Raw genomic sequence first — 27,453 nt, 5'->3', positions numbered from 1 at the left:
TCTCTCTCCCTTCTGACACAGACTCTCTCTCCCTCTCTCTCCCTTCTGACACAATCTCTCTCTTTCTGTCTCTCTCCCTTCTGACACAGTCTCTCTGTCTCTCCCCCTTCTGACACAGTCTCTCTCTCTCCCTCTCTCTCCCTTCTGACACAATCTCTCTCTCTCTCCCCCTTCTGACACAGTCTCTCTCTCCCTCTCTCTCCCTTCTGACACAATCTCTCTCTCTCTCTCCCTTCTGACACAGTCTCTCTCTGTCTTTCTCCCTTCTGACAGTCTCTCCCTCTGTCTGTCTGCCTTCTGACACTGTCTCTCTCTCTCTTCTGACACAGTCTCTCTCTGTCTCTCTCCCTTATGACACAGTCTCTCTCTGTCTCTCTCCCTTCTGACAGAGTCTCTCTCTCTGTCTCTCTCCCTTCTGACACAGTGTCTCTCTGTTTCTCTCCATTCTGACATAGTCTCTCTCTGTTTCTCTCCATTCTGACATAGTCTCTCTCTCTGTCTCTCTGCCTTCTGACACAGTCTCTCTCTCTTTCTATCTCCCTTCTGACACAGTCTCTCTCTCTGTCTCTCTCCCTTCTGACACAGTCTCTCTCTCTGTCTCGCTCTCCATTCTGACACAGTCTCTCTCTCTTCTAATGAAGTATCTCTCTCTGTCGAAGGGTCATGAGGACTCCAAACCTCAACTCTTTTCTTCTCCGCCGATGCTGCCAGACCTGCTGAGTTTTTCCAGGTAATTCTGTTTTTGTTTTTATCTCTCTCTCTCTCTCTCATCCAACACAGTGTCTCTCTCTATCATCCGACTCAGTCTCTCTCTCTCTCCTGACGCAATCTCTGTTTCTCTCTCTCTGTCTGTCTCTCTTCCGTCCCAGTCTCTCTCTCTCTCTCTCACTGTCTCTTTTTCAATAAACTGTGTGCATTGTCTCCCTCTGCTGCTGGCTGCTGGAAAGGTCCAGGATGTGTGGTCCCAATGGAGCAGGATGGTACATACAGATCCCTTCGTGTGATCAGGATGTCAGTGCCAACCCTACCAACAAACCAAATTAGAGACACAACAACTCATCAACTCTCCTGCAAGCAACTCTACATTTCAGGGAAAAATTTACCAGCAAACGACCAGATTTCATAAAGGCTTATCTCACAAATAGGCATAACTTAGTAAAGATTTGCAAAGTGTAGAGGGAGCTTTACTCTGTATCTAACCCCGTGCTGTACCTGTCCTGGGAGTGTTTGATGGGGACAGTGTAGAGGGAGATTTACTCTGTATCTAACCCCGTGCTGTACCTGTCCTGGGAGTGTTTGATGGGGACAGTGTAGAGGGAGATTTACTCTGTATCTAACCCCGTGCTGTACCTGTCCTGGGAGTGTTTGATGGGGACAGTGTAGAGGGAGATTTACTCTGTATCTAACCCCGTGCTGTACCTGTCCTGGGAGTGTTTGATGGGCACAGTGTAGAGGGAGATTTACTCTGTATCTAACCCCGTGCTGTACCTGTCCTGAGAGTGTTTGATGGGGACAGTGTAGAAGGAGTTTTACTTTGTATCTAACCCTGTGCTATACCTATCCTATCACTGGAGGTTAATATCAGTACAGGATGATGTCTGTACTACCTGACATAAATAGAGAGTTGAATTAAAGCTGGGTATATATCCACTGTCTGATGTTTGTACTTATACAGCTGTTTTACGTATGGCACGTGAACATTTTAATACACATTCACAGGATGTAAGTGTCTCTGGCTGGGCCCAGCATTTATTGCCCATCCCTAATTGCCCCCTTGAGAAGGTAGTGTTGAGCTGCCTTCTTGAGCCGCTGCAGTCCCCGTGTGGTGTAGGTACACCCATAGCGCTGTTAGGGAGGGAGTTCCAGGATTTTGTCCGTGTGGTGTAGGTACACTCACGGTGCTGTTAGGGAGGCAGTTCCAGGATTTTGTCCCGTGTGGTGTAGGTACACCCACGGCGCTGTTAGGGAGGGAGTTCCAGGATTTTGTCCCTGTGGTGTAGGTACACCCAAAGCGCTGTTAGGGAGGGAGTTCCAGGATTTTGTCCCGTGTGGTGTAGGTACACCCACAGCGCTGTTAGGGAGGGAGTTCCAGGATTTTGTCCCTGTGGTGTAGGTACACCCACAGCGCTGTTAGGGAGGGAGTTCCAGGATTTTGTCCGTGTGGTGTAGGTACACCCACAGCGCTGTTAGGGAGGGAGTTCCAGGATTTTGTCCGTGTGGTGTAGGTACACCCACAGCGCTGTTAGGGAGGGAGTTCCAGGATTTTGACCCAGCGACAGTGAAGGCACGGCCGATATATTTCCAAGTCGGGATGGTGAGGGACTCGGAGGGGAACTTGCAGCCGGTGGGTGTTCCCCATGTGTCTGCTGCCCTTGTCCTTCTAGATGGTAGAGGTGGTGGGTTTGGAAGGTGCTGTCGAAGGAGCCTTGGTGAGTTGCTGCAGTGCATCTTGTAGATGGTACACACGCTGCTGCTACTGTGCGTCGGTGGTGGAGGGAGTGAATGTTTGTGGATGGGGGGCCGATCAAGCGGGGCTGCTTTGTCCTGGACGGTGTCGAGCTTCTTGAGTGTTGTGGGAGCTGCAACTCATCCAGGCAAGTGGGGAGTATCCCATCACACTCCTGACTTGTGCCTTGTAGATGGTGGACAGGTTTTGGGGAGTCAGGAGGTGAGTGACTGTCCGCAGGATTCCCAGCCTCTGACCTGCTCTTGTAGCCACAGTATTTATATGGCTGGTCCCAGTTCAGTTTCTGGTCAATGGTAACCCCCAGGATGTTGATAAATAACATTTAAATAGGCAATCATTTAATTTAATTCGTCTTCCAGGGTGAGATGATCAGCCAAGTCTCCCCTCGGGGAGTGGGGCTGTGGGGGTGGGGTGCGAGCCCCCACACTCTCCCCGCTCTCTGGGTAAAGAGGTTTCTCCTGAATCCCCTGATTGGATTTATTGGTGACCGTCTCGTATTGACGTCCACCCCGAGCTCTCGGGTTTTTGACATCCTCTCTGTACGGTCGGCGCTCTCACCTTATCTCCTCCAGGTCGGGACAGGTCTGGACGAGGCCCAGGAGGCTGGTCACTGATCGGTCGGAGAAGACGTTGGCCTGGAGGTTGAGTGTGCGCAGACACTGCTTGGTACTCAGGCTGGACCTAAGGATCTCAGCAGCACAATCCGTCAGGCCTTTGGAGGCCAACCTGGGGGGGGGGGGGGGCGGCGGGGTGGTCATCAAGTTAGGAGACAATCAGAAAGAAAGGCGGGTCTCCTCGACTGGAGCCCGGTCTGTGCGTGTGTGGGCCTGAGCCCTCCCGGACAGAGCAGAGCAGCAAAGGTCCAGGCTTCATTTCCGGCCTAGGGCCAGAGCCGTAGCCGATACCTCCCCCAGCGTGGCCCTTAGCCCCCACAGGCAACGCAGCAGGAGAGGCCCAGGCTCCAATCCCGGCCTGGTGGGGATATTTCAGAAGAGACAGGATAGGTACATTCCAACAAGAAAGAAAAATTCCAAGGGGAGGACTCGCCCTCTGTGCTTGGCTACGAAAAAGTTAAAGATAGTATCAAACTGAAGGAGAAAGCCCATAATTATACAAAGACGGGGGGTGCAGATCAGAAGATTGGACAGAATATAAAAAGCGTCAATGAATGACTAAAATATTAGCAAGGAGGGAAAAATAAGAGTACGAGAGAAATCACGCTAGAAATAGAAAGACAGCTAGCGCTTCTATCGATATTTAAATAAGAAACAAGTCAGCAAAGTCAGCGCTGGTCCTATAAAAAGTGAGTCTGTGGAGTTAATATTGGAAAATAGGGAGATGGCAGATGAATTGAAGAGGTTATTTTACATTGGCCTTCACTATAGAGGATGCAAGTAACATCCCAGATATTGCCGTAAATCAGGAAATGGGAGGGAGGGAAGAACTCTGGCAAAATTACTATCACCAGAGAAATGGTACTGAGCTATTGGTTGGGGCTTCGGGCTGACAAACCCCCAGGTCCGGGTGAACTTCACCCTCAGGCCCTGAAAGAAGTGGCGAGTGAGATAGTTGATGCCCTGGTTTTAATTTTTCCGAAATTCACCGGATTCAGGGAAGGTCCCGTTGGATTGGAAAACAGTGAATGGAATTCCTTCACTCAAAAAGAGAGGGAGACACAAAGCAGGAAGCTAAAGGCCGGTTAGCTTAACATCCCTCACAGGGAAAATGTTAGAGACTAAGATTAAAGATGTTATGTTTAAGAAAGAAATAGATTGTTGGACTCCAAAGGGATCAAGGGATACGGGGAGAGAGCAGGAGCGCGTCGGTGAGATGGAGGATCAGCCAAGCTCGTATTGAATGGAGGAGCAGACTCGAAGGGGCGAATGGTTCACTCCTGCTCCTATTTTCTATGTTTCTACAAGAGAGAGATGGAAGGCAGAGTTGGGGGGGAGAGAAAAGTTAAATGTAATCAGGCAGAGACCACATGGTTTTGTGCACCGGATGTCATGTTGAAGTGATTTATTGGAGTTCTCTGACGACTTGCTGTGGATGAAGGGGAAGCTGTAGATGTGCTGTACTTGGATTTCCAGAAGGCATTTGATAAAGTGCCACACCAAAGGTTATTTCAGGAAATAAAATCTCGTGGTGGAGGGGGTAACATAACCAACATCGGAACAGGAGGAGGCCCCATTCAGCCCCCTCGTCGAGCCTGTTACACAGGAACAGGAGGAGGCCCCTTTCAGCCCCCTCGTCGAGCCTGTTACACAGGAACAGGAGGAGGCCCCATTCAGCCCCCTCCTCGAGCCTGTTACACAGGAACAGGAGGAGGCCTCATTCAGCCCCCTCCTCGAGCCTGTTACACAGGGACAGGAGGAGGAACATTCAGCCACTCAGTACTGACCCTCTGACAGTGCGGCACTCCCTCAGTACTGACTCTTCGACAGTGCGGCACTCCCTCAGTACTGACCCTCTGACAGTGCGGCGCTCCCTCAATACTGACACTCCGACAGTGCGGCACTCCCTCAGTACTGACCCTCTGACAGTGCGGCACTCCCTCAGTACTGACCCTCCGACAGTGCGGCGCTCCCTCAGTACTGACCCTCCGACAGTGCGGCGCTCCCTCAGTACTGACACTCCGACAGTGCGCCGCTCCCTCAGTACTGACTCTTCGACAGTGCGCCGCTCCCTCAGTACTGACCCTCTGACAGTGCGGCGCTCCCTCAGTACTGACACTCCGACAGTGCGCCGCTCCCTCAGTACTGACTCTTCGACAGTGCGCCGCTCCCTCAGTACTGACCCTCTGACAGTGCGGCGCTCCCTCAATACTGACACTCCGACAGTGCGGCACTCCCTCAGTACTGACCCTCTGACAGTGCGGCACTCCCTCAGTACTGATCCTCCGACAGTGCGGCGCTCCCTCAGTACTGACCCTCCGACAGTGCGGCCATCCCTCAGTACTGACCCTCTGACAGTGCAGCACTCCCTCAGTACTGACCCTCCCACAGCGCGGAATTCCCTCAGTACTGACCCTCTGACAGTGCGGCACTCCCTCAGTACTGACCCTCCGACAGTGCAGCACTCCCTCAGTACTGACCCTCCCACAGCGCGGAATTCCCTCAGTACTGACCCTCTGACAGTGCGGCACTCCCTCATCACTGAGCATTGTTGAGTTGGATAGCGGGGATTATGGGGTACCGCAGGGATCAGTGCTTGGGGCCCCGAGCTATTCACAATATATATCAACGACCTGGATGAGGGAGCCAAATAATAACAATCCCGAGTTTGCTGACGACACGAAACTCGGTGGGAATGGGAGGGACGAGGAGGGTGTTAAGAGGCTTCAGGGTGATTTAGACAGGTCGAGTGAGTGGGCAAACACACGGCCGATGTGGGGATTGGTTAGCTGAGCTGGTTGCGTGTCTGGTTTGAGATAGAGAATGACACCGACAGTTCCCATTCAATTGCTGTTTTGGCTGAAGTGAAGCATGAAGGCCCCACTTTCTCAGCCTTGCCCCTTACCTGAGGTGTGGTGACTCTCAGGTTGAACCCGCCACCGGTTGTCTCTCCCTGATGGGAGAGCAGCCGACGAGACCCCAGTGACTTGCGTCTTCGGGAAGGTTAACGGGTCCCTGACCGCGCCCCTTCACTCTGGGAGAGGGGTAGGTCAGGGCTGCCCCCTGTCTGGCCAGTTGTATTCTATTTGCGTGGAGCCTTTCCTGCGCCTCTTGCGGAGGAGGTTGTCGGGGTTGGTTCTGCGCGGGCCGGCCATCGGGGTGGTCCTTTCGGCTTACGCCGATGACGTGCTCCTAAGGTTTAGTGACCCGGCTGACCTGCGGAGGATGCGCGAGTGCCAGGAGGTCTACTCTGCCGCTTCTTCTGCCAGGATCAACTGGGAGAAATGTTCTGGACTCCTGGTCGGTCAGTGGCAGATGGATCCCCTACCCGAGGATCTCAGGCCTTTCAACTGGAGCGGGACCAGCCTCCCCCTACCCGGGGGTCCACCTCTGCCCCGCTGAAGAATCCTGGCCGGCGAACGGGCAGGAGCTGGAGACGAAAGTCACCGCTCGCCTGCGGCGCTGGACAGGACCGCGCCGAGTGCTGTCTTACCGGGGTCGAGTCCTGGTCGTAAACCAGCTGATCGCCTCCACGTTGTGGCATCGGCGGGTCACTTTGACCCCTCCCCCTGGACTTTGTCGCAAAAGATCCAGAAATTGTTGGTCGATTTCTTCCGGGACAAAAGATTGCACTGGGTCGCTGCCGAGGTTCTGAGTCTCCCGCTTAGGGAGGGTGGTCAGGCGCTAGTGTGCCTACGCACACAGGTGACGACGTTCCGCCTTCAGACCCTGCAGCGATATTTCTACGTCGAGCCTCCTCCTAGCTGGTGTGCCCTGACGACGTAGCTCTTCTGTCAGGTGCACGGCCTGAATTATGACGTGCAGCTCCTGTTTATAGAACAGAGGGGCCTCGGTGGCTCCTTAGAGACGTTGCCCGTCTTTTACCAGGACCTGATCAAAGTCTGTAATGTGCTCGCCTCGCGACGCAGCTCTCCCCCGTCAGGAGTAGCAACTATCGTCAGAGAGCCGCTGCTCAGGAATGCGCCCCTCCAGCCTTTTCAGTGGTTGGTGGAGAGGAGGGCGGTAGCTGCAGGGGTGACCAGGATTGGGGAGGTGCTGGGTGGTGGGGGACGGGGCTGGACGTTCCTGCAGGAGTCAGGGTTGACCGAGTGCCGCATTGTCAGAGGGTTAGTACTGAGGGAGTGCAGCACTGTCGGAGGGTCAGTACTGAGGGAGTGCCGCACTGTCGGAGGGTCAGTACTGAGGGAGTGCCGCACTGTCGGAGGGTCAGTACTGAGGGAGTGCCGCACTGTCGGAGGGTCAGCACTGAGGGAGCGCCGCACTGTCAGAGGGTCAGTACAAAGGGAGTGACGCACTGTCGGAGGGTCAGTACTGAGGGAGTGCCGCACTGTCGGAGGGTCAGTACTGAGGGAGTGACGCACTGTCGGAGGGTCAGTACTGGGGGAGTGCCGAACTGTCGGAGGGTCAGTACTGAGGGAGTGCCGCACTGTCGGAGGGTCAGTACAGAGGGAGTGCCGCACTGTCGGAGGGTCAGTACTGAGGGAGCGCCGCACTGTCGGAGGGTCAGTACCGAGGGAGTGCTGCACTGTCAGAGAGTCAGTGCTGAGGGAGTGCCGCACTGTCGGAGGGTCAGTACAGAGGGAGTGCCGCACTGTCGGAGGGTCAGTACTGAGGGAGCGCCGCACTGCCGGAGGGTCAGTACTGAGGGAGTGATGCACTGTCAGAGAGTCAGTGCTGAGGGAGTGCCGCACTGTCGGAGGGTCAGAACTGAGGGAGCGCCGAACTGCCGGAGGGTCAGTACTGAGGGAGTGCTGCACTGTCGGAGGGTCAGTACTGAGTGAGTGCCGCACTGTCGTTGGGTCAGTACTGAGGGAATGCCGCACTGTCAGAGGGTCAGTACTGAGGGAGCGCCGGACTGTCGGAAAGTCAGTACTGCCAGAGTGCAGCACTTTCGGAGGGTAAGTAGTGAGTGAGTGCAGCAATGTCAGAGGGTCAGTACTGAGGGACTACCTCACTGTTGTGAGGGAATGCTGCAGTTTTGAGTGTCAGTCATGAGGGATTGGCGCTCTGTCAGAGGGCCAGTGTTGAGTGAATGCTGCATTGTCGGAGGGTCAGTACTGAGGGAGTGCTGCACTGTCGGAGGGTAAGTACTGAGGGAGTGACGCAGTGTCAGAGGGTCAGTACTGGGGGAGTGCCGCACTGTGGGAGGGTCAGTACTGAGGGAGTGCTGCACTGTCAGAGGGTCAGTACTGAGGGAGTGCTGGACTGTCAGATGGTCAGTACTGAGGGAGTGCCGCACTATCGGAGGGTCAGTACTGAGGGAGTGCTGCACTGTCGGAGGGTCAGTACTGAGGGAGTGCCGCACTGTCAGAGGGTCAGTACTGAGGGAGTGCCGCGGTGTCGGAGGGTCAGTACTGAGGGAGTGCCGCGGTGTCGGAGGGTCAGTACTGATGGAGCGCCTCACTGTCGGAGGGTCAGTACTGAGGGAGCGCCGCACTGTCGGAGGGTCAGTACAGAGGGAGCACCGCACGGTCGGAGGATGAGAACTGAGGGAGTGCCGCACAGTTGGAGACACAGAGCTGAGGGAGCATAGCACAGTTGGAGGATCAGTTCTGAGGGAGTGCTGCACTGTCGGAGGGTCAGTACTGAGGGAGTGCCGTACTGTCGGAGGGTCAGTACTGAGGGAGTGCCGCACTGTCAGAGGGTCAGCACTGAGGGAGTGCCGCACTGTCGGAGGGTCAGTACTGAGGGAGTGCCGCACTGTCAGAGGGTCAGCACTGAGGGAGTGCCGCACTGTCGGAGGGTCAGTACTGAGGGAGTGCCAAACTTCAGAGGGTCAGCACTGAGGGAGTGCCGCACTGTCGGAGGGTCAGTACTGAGGGAGTACCGCACTGTCAGAGGGTCAGAACTGAGGGAGTGCCGCACTGTCAGAGGGTCAGTACTGAGGGAGTGCTGCACTGTCGGAGGGTCAGTACTGAGGGAGCGCCGCACGGTCGGAGGGTCAGTACTGAGGGAGTGCCACGCTGTTGGAGGGTCAGTACTGAGGGACCACTGCACTGTCGGAGGGTCAGTACTTAGGGAGCGCCGCACTGTCGGAGGTTCAGTACTGTGGGAGTGCCTCTCTGTCGTAGTGTCAGTACTGAGGCAGTGGCGCACTGTCAGAGACTAAGTACTGAGGGAGTGACGCAGTGTCAGAGGGTCAGTACTTGGGGAGTGCCGCACTGTGGGAGGGTCAGTACTGAGGGAGTGCTGCACTGTCGGAGGGTCAGTACTGAGGGAGCGCCGCACTGTTGGAGCGTCAGTACTGAGGGAGTGCTGCACTGTCGGAGGGTCAGTACTGAGGGAGTGCCACACTGTGGGAGGGTCAGTACTGAGGGAGTGCTGCACTGTTGGAGGGTCAGTACTGAGGGAGTGCCACACTGTGGGAGGGTCAGTACTGAGGGAGTGCTGCACTGTCGGAGGGTCAGTACTGAGGGAGCGCCGCACTGTTGGAGCGTCAGTACTGAGGGAGTGCTGCACTGTCGGAGGGTCAGTACTGAGGGAGTGCCGCACTGTCGGACGGTCAGTACTGAGGGAGTGTTGCACTGTTGGAGCGTCAGTACAGAGGGAGTGCTGGACTGTCGGAGGGTCAGTATTGAGGGAGCGCCGCACTGTCGGAGGCTCACTACTGAGGGAGTACCGCACTGTCAGAGGGTCAGAACTGAGGGAGTGCCGCACTGTCAGAGGGTCAGCACTGAGGAAGCGCCGCACTGTCGGAGGGTCAATACTGAGGGAGCGCCGCACGGTCGGAGGATGAGTAGTGAGGGAATGCCGCACAGTTGGAGACACAGAGCTGAGGGAGCACAGCACAGTTGGAGGATCAGTACTGAGGGAGCGCTGCACTGACGGAGGGTCAGTAATGAGGGAGAGCCGCACTGTCAGAGGGTCAGCACTGAGGGAGTGCCGCACTGTCGGAGGGTCAGTACTGAGGGAGTGCCGCACTGTCAGAGGGTCAGAACTGAGGGAGTGCCGCACTGTCAGAGGGTCAGAACTGAGGGAGGGCCGCACTGTTGGAGGGTCAGTACTGAAGGAGTGCCGCACCGTCGGAGGGTCACTAGTGAGGGAGTGCCGCACTGTCAGAGGGTCAAAACTGAGGAAGCGCCGCACGGTCGGAGGATGAGTACTGAGGGAGTGCTACGCTGTCAGAGGTTCAGTGCTGAGAGAGTGCCGTACTGTCGGAGGGTCAGTACTGAGGGAGTGCCGCACTGTCGGAGGGTCAGTACTGAGGGAGTGCCGCACTGTCGGAGGGTCAGTACTGAGGGAGTGCTGCACTGTCGGAGGGTCAGTACTGAGTGAGTGCCGCACTGTCGTTGGGTCAGTACTGAGGGAATGCTTCACTGTCAGAGGGTCAGTACTGAGGGAGCGCCGGACTGTCGGAAAGTCATTAATGCCAGAGTGCAGCACTTTCGGAGTGTAAGTAGTGAGTGAGTGCAGCAATGTCAGAGGGTCAGTACTGAGGGACTACCTCACTGTTGTGAGGGAATGCTGCAGTTTTGAGTGTCAGTCATGAGGGATTGGCGCTCTGTCAGAGGGCCAGTGTTGAGTGAATGCTGCATTGTCGGAGGGTCAGTACTGAGGGAGTGCTGCACTGTCGGAGGGTAAGTACTGAGGGAGTGACGCAGTGTCAGAGGGTCAGTACTGGGGGAGTGCCGCACTGTGGGAGGGTCAGTACTGAGGGAGTGCTGCACTGTCGGAGGGTCAGTACTGAGGGAGCGCCGCAATGTCAGAGGGTCAGTACTGAGGGAGCGCCGCACTGTTGGAGCGTCAGTACTGAGGGAGTGCTGCACTGTCGGAGGGTCAGTACTGAGGGAGTGCCGCACTGTCGGACGGTCAGTACTGAGGGAGTGTTGCACTGTTGGAGCGTCAGTACAGAGGGAGTGCTGGACTGTCGGAGGGTCAGTACTGAGGGAGCGCCGCACTGTCGGAGGCTCACTACTGAGGGAGTACCGCACTGTCAGAGGGTCAGAACTGAGGGAGTGCCGCACTGTCAGAGGGTCAGCACTGAGGAAGCGCCGCACTGTCGGAGGGTCAATACTGAGGGAGCGCCGCACTGTCAGAGGGTCAGTACTAAGGGAGCGCCGCACTGTCGGGAATTAAGTACTGAGGGAGTGCCGCACTGTCGGAAATTCAGTACTGAGGGAGTGCCGCACTGTCGGAGGGTCAGTAGTGAGTGAGTGCAGCAATGTCAGAGGGTCAGTACTGAGGGAGTGCCGCACTGTCGGAGGGTCAGTACTGAGGGAGTGCCGGACTGTCTGAGGGTCAGTAGTGAGTGAGTGCAGCAATGTCAGAGGGTCAGTACTGTGGGACTACCTCACTGTTGTGAGGGAATGCTGCAGTTTTGAGTGTCAGTCCTGAGGGGTTGGCGCTGTGTCAGAGGGGCAGTGTTGAGTGAATGCTGCATTGTCGGAGGGTCAGTACTGAGGGAGTGCTGCACTGTCAGAGGGTCAGTACTGAGGGAGTGCTGGACTGTCAGATGGTCAGTACTGAGGGAGTGCCGCACTATCGGAGGGTCAGTACTGAGGGAGTGCTGCACTGTCGGAGGGTCAGTACTGAGGGAGTGCCGCACTGTCGGAGGGTCAGTACTGAGGGAGTGCCGCACTGTCAGAGGGACAGTACTGAGGGAGTGCCGCACTGTCAGAGGGTCAGTACTGAGGGAGTGCCGGACTGTCGGAGGGTCAGTTCTGAGGGAGCGCCTCACTGTCGGAGGGGCAGTACTGAGGGAGCGCCGCACTGTCGGAGGGTCAGTACTGAGGGAGCGCCGCGCTGTCGGAGGCTCAGTAGTGAGGGAGCGCCATGGTGTCGGAGGGTCAGTACTGATGGAGCGCCGCACTGTCGGAGGGTCAGTACTGAGGGAGCGCCGCACTGTCGGAGGGTCAGTACAGAGGGAGCACCGCACGGTCGGAGGATGAGTACTGCGGGAGTGCCGCACAGTTGGAGACACAGGCTGAGGGAGCACAGCACAGTTGGAGGATCAGTTCTGAGGGAGTGTTGCACTGTCGGAGGGTCAGTACTGAGGGAGTGCCGTACTGTCGGAGGGTCAGTACTGAGGGAGTGCCGCACTGTCGGAGGGTCAGTACTGAGGGAGTGCCGCACTGTCAGAGGGTCAGCACTGAGGGAGTGCCGCACTGTCGGAGGGTCACTGCTGAGGGAGTACCGCACTGTCAGAGGGTCACTGCTGAGGGAGTACCGCACTGTCAGAGGGTCAGAACTGAGGGAGGGCCGCACTGTTGGAGGGTCAGTACTGAAGGAGTGCCGCACTGTCGGAGGGTCACTAGTGAGGGAGTGCCGCACTGTCAGAGGGTCAAAACTGATGGAGTGCCGCACTGTCGGAGGGTCAGTACTGAGGGAGTGCTACGCTGTCAGAGGTTCAGTGCTGAGAGAGTGCCGTACTGTCGGAGGGTCAGTACTGAGGGAGTGCCGCACTGTCGGAGGGTCAGTACTGAGGGAGTGCTGCACTGTCGGAGGGTCAGTACTGAGTGAGTGCCGCACTGTCGTTGGGTCAGTACTGAGGGAATGCTGCACTGTCAGAGGGTCAGTACTGAGGGAGCGCCGGACTGTCGGAAAGTCATTACTGCCAGAGTGCAGCACTTTCGGAGGGTAAGTAGTGAGTGAGTGCAGCAATGTCAGAGGGTCAGTACTGAGGGACTACCTCACTGTTGTGAGGGAATGCTGCAGTTTTGAGTGTCAGTCATGAGGGATTGGCGCTCTGTCAGAGGGCCAGTGTTGAGTGAATGCTGCATTGTCGGAGGGTCAGTACTGAGGGAGTGCTGCACTGTCGGAGGGTAAGTACTGGGGGAGTGCTGCACTGTCAGAGGGTCAGTACTGAGGGAGTGCCGCACTATCGGAGGGTCAGTACTGAGGGAGTGCTGCACTGTCGGAGGGTCAGTACTGAGGGAGTGCCGCACTGTCAGAGGGTCAGTACTGAGGGAGTGCCGGACTGTCGGAGGGTCAGTTCTGAGGGAGCGCCTCACAGTCGGAGGGGCAGTACTGAGGGAGCGCCGCACTGTCGGAGGGTCAGTACTGAGGGAGCGCCGCGATGTCGGAGGGTCAGTACTGAGGGAGCGCCGTGGTGTCGGAGGGTCAGTACAGAGGGAGCACCGCACGGTCGGAGGATGAGTACTGAGGGAGTGCCGCACAGTTGGAGACACAGAGCTGAGGGAGCACAGCACAGTTGGAGGATCAGTTCTGAGGGACTGCTGCACTGTCGGAGGGTCAGTACTGAGGGAGTGCCGTACTGTCGGAGGGTCAGTACTGAGGGAGTGCCGCACTGTCAGAGGGTCAGCACTGAGGGAGTGCCGCACTGTCGGAGGGTCAGTACTGAGGGAGTGCCGCACTGTCAGAGGGTCAGCACTGAGGGAGTGCCGCACTGTCGGAGGGTCAGTACTGAGGGAGTGCCGCACTGTCAGAGGGTCAGCACTGAGGGAGTGCCGCACTGTCGGAGGGTCACTGCTGAGGGAGTACCGCACTGTCAGAGGGTCACTGCTGAGGGAGTACCGCACTGTCAGAGGGTCAGAACTGAGGGAGTGCCGCACTGTCGGAGGGTCAGTACTGAGGGAGCGCCACACGGTCGGAGGGTCAGTACTGAGGGAGTGCCACGCTGTTGGAGGGTCAGTACTGAGGGACCACTGCACTGTCGGAGGGTCAGTACTTAGGGAGCGCTGCACTGTAGGACGGTCAGTACTGAGGGAGTGCCGCACTGTCGGAGGTTCAGTACTGAGGGAGTGCCTCTCTGTCGTAGTGTCAGTACTGAGGGAGTGCCGCACTGTCAGAGACTAAGTACTGAGGGAGTGTCGCAGTGTCAGAGGGTCAGTACTGGGGGAGTGCCGCACTGTGGGAGGGTCAGTACTGAGGGAGTGCCGCACTGTCAGAGGGTCAAAACTGAGGGAGTGCCGCACTGTCGGAGGGTCAGTACTGAGGGAGTGCCGCACTGTCAGAGGGTCAGCACTGAGGGAGTGCCGCACTGTCGGAGGGTCAGTACTGAGGGAGTGCCGCACTGTCAGAGGGTCAGCACTGAGGGAGTGCCGCACTGTCGGAGGGTCACTGCTGAGGGAGTACCGCACTGTCAGAGGGTCACTGCTGAGGGAGTACCGCACTGTCAGAGGGTCAGAACTGAGGGAGTGCCGCACTGTCAGAGGGTCAGAACTGAGGGAGGGCCGCACTGTTGGAGGGTCAGTACTGAAGGAGTGCCGCACTGTCGGAGGGTCACTAGTGAGGGAGTGCCGCACTGTCAGAGGGTCAAAACTGATGGAGTGCCGCACTGTCGGAGGGTCAGTACTGAGGAAGCGCCGCACGGTCGGAGGATGAGTACTGAGGGAGTGCTACGCTGTCAGAGGTTCAGTGCTGAGAGAGTGCCGTACTGTCGGAGGGTCAGTACTGAGGGAGTGCCGCACTGTCGGAGGGTCAGTACTGAGGGAGTGCTGCACTGTCGGAGGGTCAGTACTGAGTGAGTGCCGCACTGTCGTTGGGTCAGTACTGAGGGAATGATGCACTGTCAGAGGGTCAGTACTGAGGGAGTGCTGCACTGTCAGAGGGTCAGTACTGAGGGAGTGCCGGACTGTCGGAAAGTCATTACTGCCAGAGTGCAGCACTTTCGGAGGGTAAGTAGTGAGTGAGTGCAGCAATGTCAGAGGGTCAGTACTGTGGGACTACCTCACTGTTGTGAGGGAATGCTGCAGTTTTGAGTGTCAGTCATGAGGGATTGGCGCTCTGTCAGAGGGCCAGTGTTGAGTGAATGCTGCATTGTCGGAGGGTCAGTACTGAGGGAGGGCCGCACTGTCGGAGGGTAAGTACTGGGGGAGTGCTGCACTGTCGGAGGGTAAGTACTGGGGGAGTGCTGCACTGTCAGAGGGTCAGTACTGAGGGAGTGCTGGACTGTCAGATGGTCAGTACTGAGGGAGTGCCGCACTATCGGAGGGTCAGTACTGAGGGAGTGCTGCACTGTCGGAGGGTCAGTACTGAGGGAGTGCCGCACTGTCGGAGGGTCAGTACTGAGGGAGTGCCGCACTGTCAGAGGGACAGTACTGAGGGAGTGCCGCACTGTCAGAGGGTCAGTACTGAGGGAGTGCCGGACTGTCGGAGGGTCAGTTCTGAGGGAGCGCCTCACTGTCGGAGGGGCAGTACTGAGGGAGCGCCGCACTGTCGGAGGGTCAGTACTGAGGGAGCGCCGCGATGTCGGAGGGTCAGTACTGAGGGAGCGCCGTGGTGTCGGAGGGTCAGTACAGAGGGAGCACCGCACGGTCGGAGGATGAGTACTGAGGGAGTGCCGAACAGTTGGAGACACAGAGCTGAGGGAGCACAGCACAGTTGGAGGATCAGTTCTGAGGGAGTGCTGCACTGTCGGAGGGTCAGTACTGAGGGAGTGCCGTACTGTCGGAGGGTCAGTACTGAGGGAGTGCCGCACTGTCAGAGGGTCAGCACTGAGGGAGTGCCGCACTGTCGGAGGGTCAGTACTGAGGGAGTGCCGCACTGTCAGAGGGTCAGCACTGAGGGAGTGCCGCACTGTCGGAGGGTCAGTACTGAGGGAGTGCCACACTGTCAGAGGGTCAGCACTGAGGGAGTGCCGCACTGTCGGAGGGTCACTGCTGAGGGAGTACCGCACTGTCAGAGGGTCACTGCTGAGGGAGTACCGCACTGTCAGAGGGTCAGAACTGAGGGAGTGCCGCACTGTCAGAGGGTCAGTACTGAGGGAGTGCTGCACTGTCGGAGGGTCAGTACTGAGGGAGCGCCACACGGTCGGAGGGTCAGTACTGAGGGAGTGCCACGCTGTTGGAGGGTCAGTACTGAGGGACCACTGCACTGTCGGAGGGTCAGTACTTAGGGAGCGCTGCACTGTAGGACGGTCAGTACTGAGGGAGTGCCGCACTGTCGGAGGTTCAGTACTGAGGGAGTGCCTCTCTGTCGTAGTGTCAGTACTGAGGGAGTGGCGCACTGTCAGAGACTAAGTACTGAGGGAGTGTCGCAGTGTCAGAGGGTCAGTACTGGGGGAGTGCCGCACTGTCAGAGGGTCAAAACTGAGGGAGTGCCGCACTGTCGGAGGGTCAGTACTGAGGGAGTGCTGCACTGTCGGAGGGTCAGTACTGATGGAGCGCCGCACTGTCGGAGGGTCAGTACTGAGGGAGTGCTGCACTGTCGGAGGGTCAGTATTGAGTGAGTGCTGCACTGTCGGAGTGTCAGTACTGAGGGAGCACCGCACTGTCGGAGGCTCACTACTGAGGGAGTACCGCACTGTCAGAGGGTCAGAACTGAGGGACTGCCGCACTGTCAGAGGGTCAGCACTGAGGAAGCGCCGCACTGTCGGAGGGTCAATACTGAGGGAGCGCCGCACGGTCGGAGGATGAGTAGTGAGGGAATGCCGCACAGTTGGAGACACAGAGCTGAGGGAGCACAGCACAGTTGGAGGATCAGTACTGAGGGAGCGCTGCACTGACGGAGGGTCAGTAATGAGGGAGTGCCGCACTGTCAGAGGGTCAGCACTGAGGGAGTGCCGCACTGTCGGAGGGTCAGCACTGAGGGAGTGCCGCACTGTCGGAGGGTCAGCACTGAGGGAGTGCCGCACTGTCGGAGGGTCAGCACTGAGGGAGTGCCGCACTGTCAGAGGGTCAGAACTGAGGGAGTGCCGCACTGTCAGAGGGTCAGAACTGAGGGAGGGCCGCACTGTTGGAGGGTCAGTACTGAAGGAGTGCCGCACTGTCGGAGGGTCACTAGTGAGGGAGTGCCGCACTGTCAGAGGGTCAAAACTGAGGGAGTGCTGCACTGTCGGAGGGTCAGTACTGAGGGAGCACGGCACTGTCGGAGGGTCAGTACTGAGGGAGTGCCGCACGGTCGGAGGATGAGTACTGAGGGAGTGCTACGCTGTCAGAGGGTCAGTGCTGAGGGAGTGCCGCACTGTCAGAGGGTCAGTACTGAGGGAGTGCCGCACTGTCAGAGGGTCAGTACTGAGGGAGTGCCGCGCTGTCGGAGGGTCAGTACTGAGGGAGTGCTGCACTGTCAGAGGGTCAGTACTGAGGAAGCGCCGCACTGTCGGAGGGTGAGTACTGAGGGAATGCCGCACTGTCGGAGGGTCAGTGCTGAAGGAGTGCCACACTGTCGGAGGGTCAGTACTGAGGGAATGCCGCACTGTCGGAGGGTCAGTGCTGAAGGAGTGCCGTACTGTCGGAGGGTCAGTACTGAGGGAGTGCCGCACTGTCGGAGGGTCAGTACTGAGGGAGTGCTGCACTGTCAGAGGGTCAGTACTGAGGGAGTGCCGGACTGTCGGAAAGTCATTACTGCCAGAGTGCCGCACTGTCGGAAGGTCAGTAGTGAGTGAGTGCAGCAATGTCAGAGGGTCAGTACTGTGGGACTACCTCACTGTTGTGAGGGAATGCTGCAGTTTTGAGTGTCAGTCATGAGGGATTGGCGCTCTGTCAGAGGGCCAGTGTTGAGTGAATGCTGCATTGTCGGAGGGTCAGTACTGAGGGAGGGCCGCACTGTCGGAGGGTAAGTACTGGGGGAGTGCTGCACTGTCGGAGGGTAAGTACTGGGGGAGTGCTGCACTGTCAGAGGGTCAGTACTGAGGGAGTGCTGGACTGTCAGATGGTCAGTACTGAGGGAGTGCCGCACTATCGGAGGGTCAGTACTGAGGGAGTGCTGCACTGTCGGAGGGTCAGTACTGAGGGAGTGCCGCACTGTCGGAGGGTCAGTACTGAGGGAGTGCCGCACTGTCAGAGGGACAGTACTGAGGGAGTGCCGCACTGTCAGAGGGTCAGTACTGAGGGAGTGCCGGACTGTCGGAGGGTCAGTTCTGAGGGAGCGCCTCACTGTCGGAGGGGCAGTACTGAGGGAGCGCCGCACTGTCGGAGGGTCAGTACTGAGGGAGCGCCGCGATGTCGGAGGGTCAGTACTGAGGGAGCGCCGTGGTGTCGGAGGGTCAGTACAGAGGGAGCACCGCACGGTCGGAGGATGAGTACTGAGGGAGTGCCGAACAGTTGGAGACACAGAGCTGAGGGAGCACAGCACAGTTGGAGGATCAGTTCTGAGGGAGTGCTGCACTGTCGGAGGGTCAGTACTGAGGGAGTGCCGTACTGTCGGAGGGTCAGTACTGAGGGAGCGCCGCACTGTCAGAGGGTCAGCACTGAGGGAGTGCCGCACTGTCGGAGGGTCAGTACTGAGGGAGTGCCGCACTGTCAGAGGGTCAGCACTGAGGGAGTGCCGCACTGTCGGAGGGTCAGTACTGAGGGAGTGCCACACTGTCAGAGGGTCAGCACTGAGGGAGTGCCGCACTGTCGGAGGGTCACTGCTGAGGGAGTACCGCACTGTCAGAGGGTCACTGCTGAGGGAGTACCGCACTGTCAGAGGGTCAGAACTGAGGGAGTGCCGCACTGTCAGAGGGTCAGTACTGAGGGAGTGCTGCACTGTCAGAGGGTCAGTACTGAGGGACCACTGCACTGTCGGAGGGTCAGTACTTAGGGAGCGCTGCACTGTAGGACGGTCAGTACTGAGGGAGTGCCGCACTGTCGGAGGTTCAGTACTGAGGGAGTGCCTCTCTGTCGTAGTGTCAGTACTGAGGGAGTGGCGCACTGTCAGAGACTAAGTACTGAGGGAGTGTCGCAGTGTCAGAGGGTCAGTACTGGGGGAGTGCCGCACTGTGGGAGGGTCAGTACTGAGGGAGTGCCGCACTGTCAGAGGGTCAAAACTGAGGGAGTGCCGCACTGTCGGAGGGTCAGTACTGAGGGAGTGCTGCACTGTCGGAGGGTCAGTACTGAGGGAGCGCCGCACTGTCGGAGGGTCAGTACTGAGGGAGCGCCGCACTGTTGGAGCGTCAGTACAGAGGGAGTGCTGGACTGTCGGAGGGTCAGTATTGAGTGAGTGCTGCACTGTCGGAGTGTCAGTAGTGAGGGAGCACCGCACTGTCGGAGGCTCACTACTGAGGGAGTACCGCACTGTCAGAGGGTCAGAACTGAGGGACTGCCGCACTGTCAGAGGGTCAGCACTGAGGAAGCGCCGCACTGTCGGAGGGTCAATACTGAGGGAGCGCCGCACGGTCGGAGGATGAGTAGTGAGGGAATGCCGCACAGTTGGAGACACAGAGCTGAGGGAGCACAGCACAGTTGGAGGATCAGTACTGAGGGAGCGCTGCACTGACGGAGGGTCAGTACTGAGGGAGTGCTGCACTGACGGAGGGTCAGTAATGAGGGAGTGCCGCACTGTCAGAGGGTCAGCACTGAGGGAGTGCCGCACTGTCGGAGGGTCAGCACTGAGGGAGTGCCGCACTGTCAGAGGGTCAGAACTGAGGGAGTGCCGCACTGTCAGAGGGTCAGAACTGAGGGAGGGCCGCACTGTTGGAGGGTCAGTACTGAAGGAGTGCCGCACTGTCGGAGGGTCAGTACTGAGGGAGTGCCGGACTGTCGGAAAGTCATTACTGCCAGAGTGCCGCACTGTCGGAAGGTCAGTAGTGAGTGAGTGCAGCAATGTCAGAGGGTCAGTACTGTGGGACTACCTCACTGTTGTGAGGGAATGCTGCAGTTTTGAGTGTCAGTCATGAGGGATTGGCGCTCTGTCAGAGGGCCAGTGTTGAGTGAATGCTGCATTGTCGGAGGGTCAGTACTGAGGGAGGGCCGCACTGTCGGAGGGTAAGTACTGGGGGAGTGCTGCACTGTCGGAGGGTAAGTACTGGGGGAGTGCTGCACTGTCAGAGGGTCAGTACTGAGGGAGTGCTGGACTGTCGGAGGTTCAGTACTGAGGGAGTGCCTCTCTGTCGTAGTGTCAGTACTGAGGGAGTGGCGCACTGTCAGAGACTAAGTACTGAGGGAGTGTCGCAGTGTCAGAGGGTCAGTACTGGGGGAGTGCCGCACTGTGGGAGGGTCAGTACTGAGGGAGTGCCGCACTTTCGGAGGGTCAGTACTGAGGGAGTGCTGCACTGTCGGAGGGTCAGTACTGAGGGAGCGCCGCACTGTCGGAGGGTCAGTACTGAGGGAGCGCCGCACTGTTGGAGCGTCAGTACAGAGGGAGTGCTGGACTGTCGGAGGGTCAGTATTGAGTGAGTGCTGCACTGTCGGAGTGTCAGTAGTGAGGGAGCACCGCACTGTCGGAGGCTCACTACTGAGGGAGTACCGCACTGTCAGAGGGTCAGAACTGAGGGACTGCCGCACTGTCAGAGGGTCAGCACTGAGGAAGCGCCGCACTGTCGGAGGGTCAATACTGAGGGAGCGCCGCACGGTCGGAGGATGAGTAGTGAGGGAATGCCGCACAGTTGGAGACACAGAGCTGAGGGAGCACAGCACAGTAGGAGGATCAGTACTGAGGGAGCGCTGCACTGACGGAGGGTCAGTAATGAGGGAGAGCCGCACTGTCAGAGGGTCAGCACTGAGGGAGTGCCGCACTGTCGGAGGGTCAGTACTGAGGGAGTGCCGCACTGTCAGAGGGTCAGAACTGAGGGAGTGCCGCACTGTCAGAGGGTCAGAACTGAGGGAGGGCCGCACTGTTGGAGGGTCAGTACTGAAGGAGTGCCGCACTGTCGGAGGGTCACTAGTGAGGGAGTGCCGCACTGTCAGAGGGTCAAAACTGAGGGAGTGCTGCACTGTCGGAGGGTCAGTACTGAGGGAGCACGGCACTGTCGGAGGGTCAGTACTGAGGGAGCGCCGCACTGTCGGAGGGTCAGTACTGAGGGAGCGCCGCACTGTTGGAGCGTCAGTACAGAGGGAGTGCTGGACTGTCGGAGGGTCAGTATTGAGTGAGTGCTGCACTGTCGGAGTGTCAGTAGTGAGGGAGCACCGCACTGTCGGAGGCTCACTACTGAGGAAGTACCGCACTGTCAGAGGGTTAGAACTGAGGGACTGCCGCACTGTCAGAGGGTCAGCACTGAGGAAGCGCCGCACTGTCGGAGGGTCAATACTGAGGGAGCGCCGCACGGTCGGAGGATGAGTAGTGGGGGAATGCCGCACAGTTGGAGACACAGAGCTGAGGGAGCACAGCACAGTTGGAGGATCAGTACTGAGGGAGCGCTGCACTGACGGAGGGTCAGTAATGAGGGAGAGCCGCACTGTCAGAGGGTCAGCACTGAGGGAGTGCCGCACTGTCGGAGGGTCAGTACTGAGGGAGTGCCGCACTGTCAGAGGGTCAGAACTGAGGGAGTGCCGCACTGTCAGAGGGTCAGAACTGAGGGAGTGCCGCACTGTCGGAGGGTCACTAGTGAGGGAGTGCCGCACTGTCAGAGGGTCAAAACTGAGGGAGTGCTGCACTGTCGGAGGGTCAGTACTGAGGGAGCACGGCACTGTCGGAGGGTCAGTACTGAGGGAGTGCCGCACGGTCGGAGGATGAGTACTGAGGGAGTGCTACGCTGTCAGAGGGTCAGTGCTGAGGGAGTGCCGCACTGTCAGAGGGTCAGTACTGAGGGAGTGCCGCACTGTCAGAGGGTCAGTACTGAGGGAGTGCCGCGCTGTCGGAGGGTCAGTACTGAGGGAGTGCTGCACTGTCAGAGGGTCAGTACTGAGGAAGCGCCGCACTGTCGGAGGGTGAGTACTGAGGGAATGCCGCACTGTCGGAGGGTCAGTGCTGAAGGAGTGCCACACTGTCGGAGGGTCAGTACTGAGGGATTGCCGCACTGTCAGAGGGTCAGTACTGAGGGAGCGCCAGATTGTCAGAGGGTCAGTACTGAGGGAGTGCCACACTGTCGGAGGGTCAGTACTGAGGGAGTGCCGCACTGTCGTTGCGTTAGTTCTGAGGGAGTGCCACACTGTCAGAGGGTCAGTACTGAGGGAATGCCGCACTGTCGTGGGGTTATTACTGAGGGAGTGCCGCACTGTCAGAGGGTCAGTACTAAGGGAGCGCCGCAGTGTCAGAGGGTCAGTACTAAGGGAGCGCCGCACTGTCAGAGGGTCAGTACTAAGGGAGCGACGCACTGTCGGGAATTCAGTATTGAGGGAGTGCCACACTGTCGGAAATTCAGTACTGAGGGAGTGCCGCACTGTCGGAGGGTCAGTAGTGAGTGAGTGCAGCAATGTCAGAGGGTCAGTACTGAGGGAGTGCCGCACTGTCGGAGGATCAGTAGTGAGTGAGTGCAGCAATGTCAGAGGGTCAGTTCTGAGGGAGTGCCGCACTGTCGGAGGGTCAGTAGTGAGTGAGTGCAGCAATGTCAGAGGGTCAGTACTGAGGGAGTGCCGCACTGTCGGAGGGTCAGTAGTGAGTGAGTGCAGCAATGTCAGAGGGTCAGTACTGTGGGACTACCTGACTGTTGTGTGGGAATGCTGCAGTTTTGAGTGTCAGTCCTGAGGGATTGGCGCTGTGTCAGAGGGGCAGTGTTGAGTGAATGCTGCATTGTCGGAGCGTCAGTACTGAGGGAGGGCCGCACTGTCAGAGGATCAGTACTGGGGGCGTGCCGCACTGTCAGAGGGTCAGTACTGAGGGAGTGCCGCACTGTCGGAGGGTCAGTACTGAGGGAGTGCCCGACTGTCGGAGGGTCAGTACTGAGGGAGTGCTGCACTGTTGGAGCGTCAGTACAGAGGGAGTGCCCAACTGTCGGAGGGTCAGTACTGAGGGAGTGTCGCTCTGTCGGAGGGTCAGTACTAAAGGAGAGCTGCCCTTTTCGAGGTTCAATACTGAGGGAGCACTGTACTGTCGGATGGTCAGTACTGAGGGAGTGCTGCACTGTCGAAGGGTCAGTAATGAGGGAGCATCTCACTGTCAGATGGTCAGTACTGAGGGAGTGCCGCACTGTCAGGGGGTCAGTACTGAGGGAGCGAAGCACTGTCGGAGGGTCAGTAGTGAGGGTGAGCCGCACTGTCGGAAGGTCAGTACTGAGGGAGTGCTGCTCTGTCGGAGGGTCAGTACTGAGGGAGTGCCACTCTGTCGGAGAGTCAGTTCTGAGGGAGCGCCGCACTCTCGGAGGGTCAGTACTGAGGGAGTGTTGCACTGTTGGAGCGTCAGAACTGAGGGAGTGCCGCACTGTCGGAGGGTCAGTACTGAGGGAGTGCCGCACTGTCGGAGGGTCAGTACTGAGGGAGTGCTGCACTGTCGGAGGGTCAGTACTGAGGGAGCGCCGCACTGTCGGAGGGTCACTACTGAGGGAGTGCCGCACTGTCAGAGGGTCAGTACTGAGGGAGTGCCGCACTGTCGGAGGGTCAGTACTGAGGGAGTGCCGCACTGTCGGAGGGTCACTACTGAGGGAGTGCCGCACTGTCAGAGGGTCAGTACAGAGGGAGTGCCCGACTGTCGGAGGGTCAGTACTGAGGGAGTGTCGCTCTGTCGGAGGGTCAGTACTAAAGGAGTGCTGCCCTTTTCGAGGTTCAATACTGAGGGAGCACTGCACTGTCGGATGGTCAGTACTGAGGGAGTGCTGCACTGTCGAAGGGTCAGTAATGAGGGAGTGCAGCACTGTCGGAGGGTCAGTACTGAGGGAGTGCCGCACTGTCGGAGGGTCAGTACTCAGGGAGTGCTGCACTGTCGGAGGTTCAGTACTGAGGGAGCGCGCAACTGTTGGAGGGTGAGTACTGAGGGAGTGCCGCACGGTCGGAGGGTCAGTACTGAGGGAGGGCCACGCTGTTGGAGGGTCAGTACTGAGGGACCACTGCACTGTCGGAGGGTCAGTATTTAGGGAGCGCCGCATTGTTGGAGGGTCAGTACTGAGGGAGTGCCGCACTGTCGGAGGGTCAGTACTGAGGGAGTGCCGCTCTGTCGTAGTATCAGTACTGAGGGAGTGCCGCACTGTCAGATACTCAGTACTGAGTGAGTGACGCAGTGTCAGAGGGTCAGTACTGGGGGAGTGCCGCACTGTCGGAGGGTCAGTACTGAGGGAGTGCTGCACTGTCGGAGGGTCAGTACTGAGGGAGCGTTGCACTGTTGGAGCGTCAGTTCTGAGGGAGTGCTGCACTGTCAGAGGGTCAGTACTGAGGGTGTGCCGCACTGTCGGAGGGTCAGTACTGAGGGAGTGTTGCATTGTTGGAACGTCAGCACTGAGGGAGCGCCACACTGTTGGAGGGTCAGCACTGAGGGAGTGCCGCACTGTCGGAGGGTCACTACTGAGGGAGCGCCTCACTGTCGGAGGGTCAGTACTGAGGGAGCGCCGCACTGTCGGAGGGTCAGTACTGAGGGAGCGCCGCACTGTCGGAGGGTCAGTACTGAGGGAGCGCCGCACAGTTGGAGACACAGAGCTGAGGGAGCACAGCACAGTTGTAGGATCAGTACTGAGGGAGCGCTGCACTGATGAGGGTCAGTAATGAGGGAGTGCCGCACTGTCAGAGGGTCAGAACTGAGGGAGTGCCGCACTGTCAGAGGGTCAGAACTGAGGAAGCGCCGCACTGTCGGAGGGTCAGTGCTGAGGGAGCGCCGCACTGTTGGAGGGTCAGTACTGAGGGAGTGCCGCACTGTCGGAGGGTCAGAACTGAGGGAGTGCCGCACTGTCGGAGGGTCAGTACTGAGGGAGTGCCGCACTGTCGGAGGGTCAGTACTGAGGGAGCGCCGGACTGTCAGAGGGTCAGTACTGAGGGAGTGCCGCACTGTCGGATGGTCAGTACTGAGGGAGTGCCGCACTGTCGGAGGGTCAGTACTGAGGGAGTGCAGCACTGTCGGATGGTCAGTACTGAGGGAGCGCCGCACTGTCGGAGGGTCAGTACTGAGGGACTGCCGCACTGTCGCAGGGTCAGTACTGAGGGAGCGAAGCACTGTCGGAGGGTCAGTAGTGAGGGTGAGCAGCACTGTCGGAGGGTCAGTACTGAGGGAGTGCCGCACTGTCGGAGGGTCAGTTCTGAGCAATTGCTGAACTGTCAGAGGGTCAGTACTGAGGGAGCGCCGCACTGTCAGAGGGTCAGTACTGAGGGAGCGCCGCACTGTCGGAAAGTCAGTACTGAGGGAGTGCTGCACTGTTGGAGGTTCAGTACTGCCAGAGTGCCGTCCTTTCGGAGGGTCAGTAGTGAGTGAGTGCAGCACTGTCGGAGGGTCAGTACTGAGGGAGTGCCGCACTGTCGGAGGGTCAGTACTGAGGGAGTGCCGCTCTGTCGGAGGGTCAGTACTGAGGGAGTGCCGCACTGTCGGAGGGTCACTACTGAGGGAGTGCTGCACTGTCGGAGGGTCACTACTGAGGGAGTGCCGCACTGTCGGAGGGTCAATACTGAGAGAGTGCCGCACTGTCGGAGGGTCAGTACTCAGGGAGTGCTGCACTGTCGGAGGTTCAGTACTGAGGGAGCACGCAACTGTCGGAGGGTCAGTACTGAGGGAGTGCCGCACGGTCGGAGGGTCTGTACTGAGGGAGTGCCACGCTGTTGGAGGGTCAGTACTGAGGGACCACTGCACTGTCGGAGGGTCAGTACTTAGGGAGCGCTGCATTGTCGGAGGGTCAGTACTGAGGGAGTGCCGCACTGTCGGAGGGTCAGTACTGAGTGAGTGACGCAATGTCAGAGGGTCAGTACTGGGGGAGTGCCGCACTGTCGGAGGGTCAGTACTGACGGAGTGCTGCACTGTCTGAGGGTCAGTACTGAGGGAGCGCCGCACTGTCAGAGGGTCAGTACTGAAGGATAGCCGCACTGTCGGAGGGTCAGTACTGAGGGAGCGCCGCACTGTCAGAGGGTCAGAACTGAGGGAGTGCCGCACTGTCAGAGGGTCAGCACTGAGGGAGCGCCGCACTGTTGGAGGGTCAGCACTGAGGGAGTGCCGCATTGTCGGAGGGTCACTACTGAGGGAGCCCCTCACTGTTGGAGGGTCAGTACTGAGGGAGCGCCGCACTGTCGGAGGGTCAGTACTGAGGGAGCGCCGCACTGTCGGAGCGTCAGTACGGAGGGAGCGCCGCACTGTCGGAGGGTCAGTACTGAGGGAGCGCCGCACTGTCGGAGCGTCAGTACTGAGGGAGTGCTGCACAGTCGGAGGGTCAGTATTGAGGGAGTGCTGCACTGTCGGAGTGTCAGTACTGAGGGAGCGCCGCACTGTCGGAGGGTCACTACTGAGGGAGTACCGCACTGTCAGAGGGTGAGAACTGAGGGACTGCCGCACTGTCAGAGGGTCAGTACTGAGGGAGCGCCGCACGGTCGGAGGATGAGTACTGAGGGAATGCCGCACAGTTGGAGACACAGAGCTGAGGGAGCACAGCACAGTTGGAGGATCAGTACTGAGGGAGCGCTGCACTGATGGAGGGTCAGTAACGAGGGAGTGCCGCACTGTCGGACGGTCAGTACTGAGAGAGTGCCGCACTGTCAGAGGGTCAGTACTGAGGGAGTGCTGCACTGTCGGAGGGTCATTACTGAGGGAGTGCCGCACTGTCAGAGGGTCAGTACTGAGGGAGTGCCGCACTGTCAGAGGGTCAGTACTGAGGGAACGCCGCACTGTCGGAGGGTCAGTACTGAGAGAGTGCCGCACTGTCGGAGGGTCAGTACTGAGAGAGTGCCGCACTGTCGGAGGGTCAGTACTGAGGGAGTGCTGCACTGTCAGAGGGTCAGTACTGAGGGAGTGCCGCACTGTCGGAGGGTCAGTACAGAGGGAGCGCCGCACTGTCGGAGGGTCAGTACTGAGGGAGTGCCGCACTGTCGGAGGGTCAGTACTGAGGGAGTGCCGCACTGTCGGAGGGTCAGTACTCAGGGAGTGCTGCACTGTCGGAGGGTCAGTACTGAGGGAGTGCCGCACGGTCGGAGGGTCAGTACTGCGGGAGTGCCACGCTGTTGGAGGGTCAGTACTGAGGGACCACTGCACTGTCGGAGGGTCAGTACTTAGGGAGCGCTGCACTGTTGGAGGGTCAGTACTGAGGGAGTGCCGCACTGTCAGAGGGTCAGTACTGAGGGAGTGCCGCTCTGTCGTAGTGTCAGTACTGAGGGAGTGCCGCACTGTCAGATACTCAGTACTGAGTGAGTGACGCAGTGTCAGAGGGTCAGTACTGGGGGAGTGCCGCACTGTCGGAGGGTCAGTACTGAGGGAGTGCTACACTGTCGGAGGGTCAGTACTGAGGGAGCGCCGAACTGTCAGAGGGTCAGTACTGAAGGATTGCCGCACTGTCGGAGGGTCAGTACTGAGGGAGTGCTGCACTGTCGGAGGGTCAGTACTGAGGGAGTGCCGCACTGTCGGAGGGTCAGTACTGAGGGAGTGTTGCACTGTTGGAACGTCAGCACTGAGGGAGCGCCACACTGTTGGAGGGTCAGCACTGAGGGAGTGCCGCACTGTCGGAGGGTCAGTACTGAGGGAGTGCCGCACTGTCGGAGGGTCAGTACTGAGGGAGTGTTGCACTGTTGGAACGTCAGCACTGAGGGAGCGCCACACTGTTGGAGGATCAGCACTGAGGGAGTGCCGCACTGTCGGAGGGTCAGTACTGAGGGAGCGCCGCACGGTCGGAGGATGAGTACTGAGGGAGTGCCGCACAGTTGGAGACACAGAGCTGAGGGAGCACAGCACAGTTGGAGGATCAGTACTGAGGGAGCGCTGCAC

This window comes from Carcharodon carcharias, chromosome 24, assembly GCF_017639515.1.
Source record: "Carcharodon carcharias isolate sCarCar2 chromosome 24, sCarCar2.pri, whole genome shotgun sequence".
Lineage (NCBI taxonomy): Eukaryota > Metazoa > Chordata > Chondrichthyes > Lamniformes > Lamnidae > Carcharodon > Carcharodon carcharias.
Note: the sequence above shows the minus strand (reverse complement) of the source record.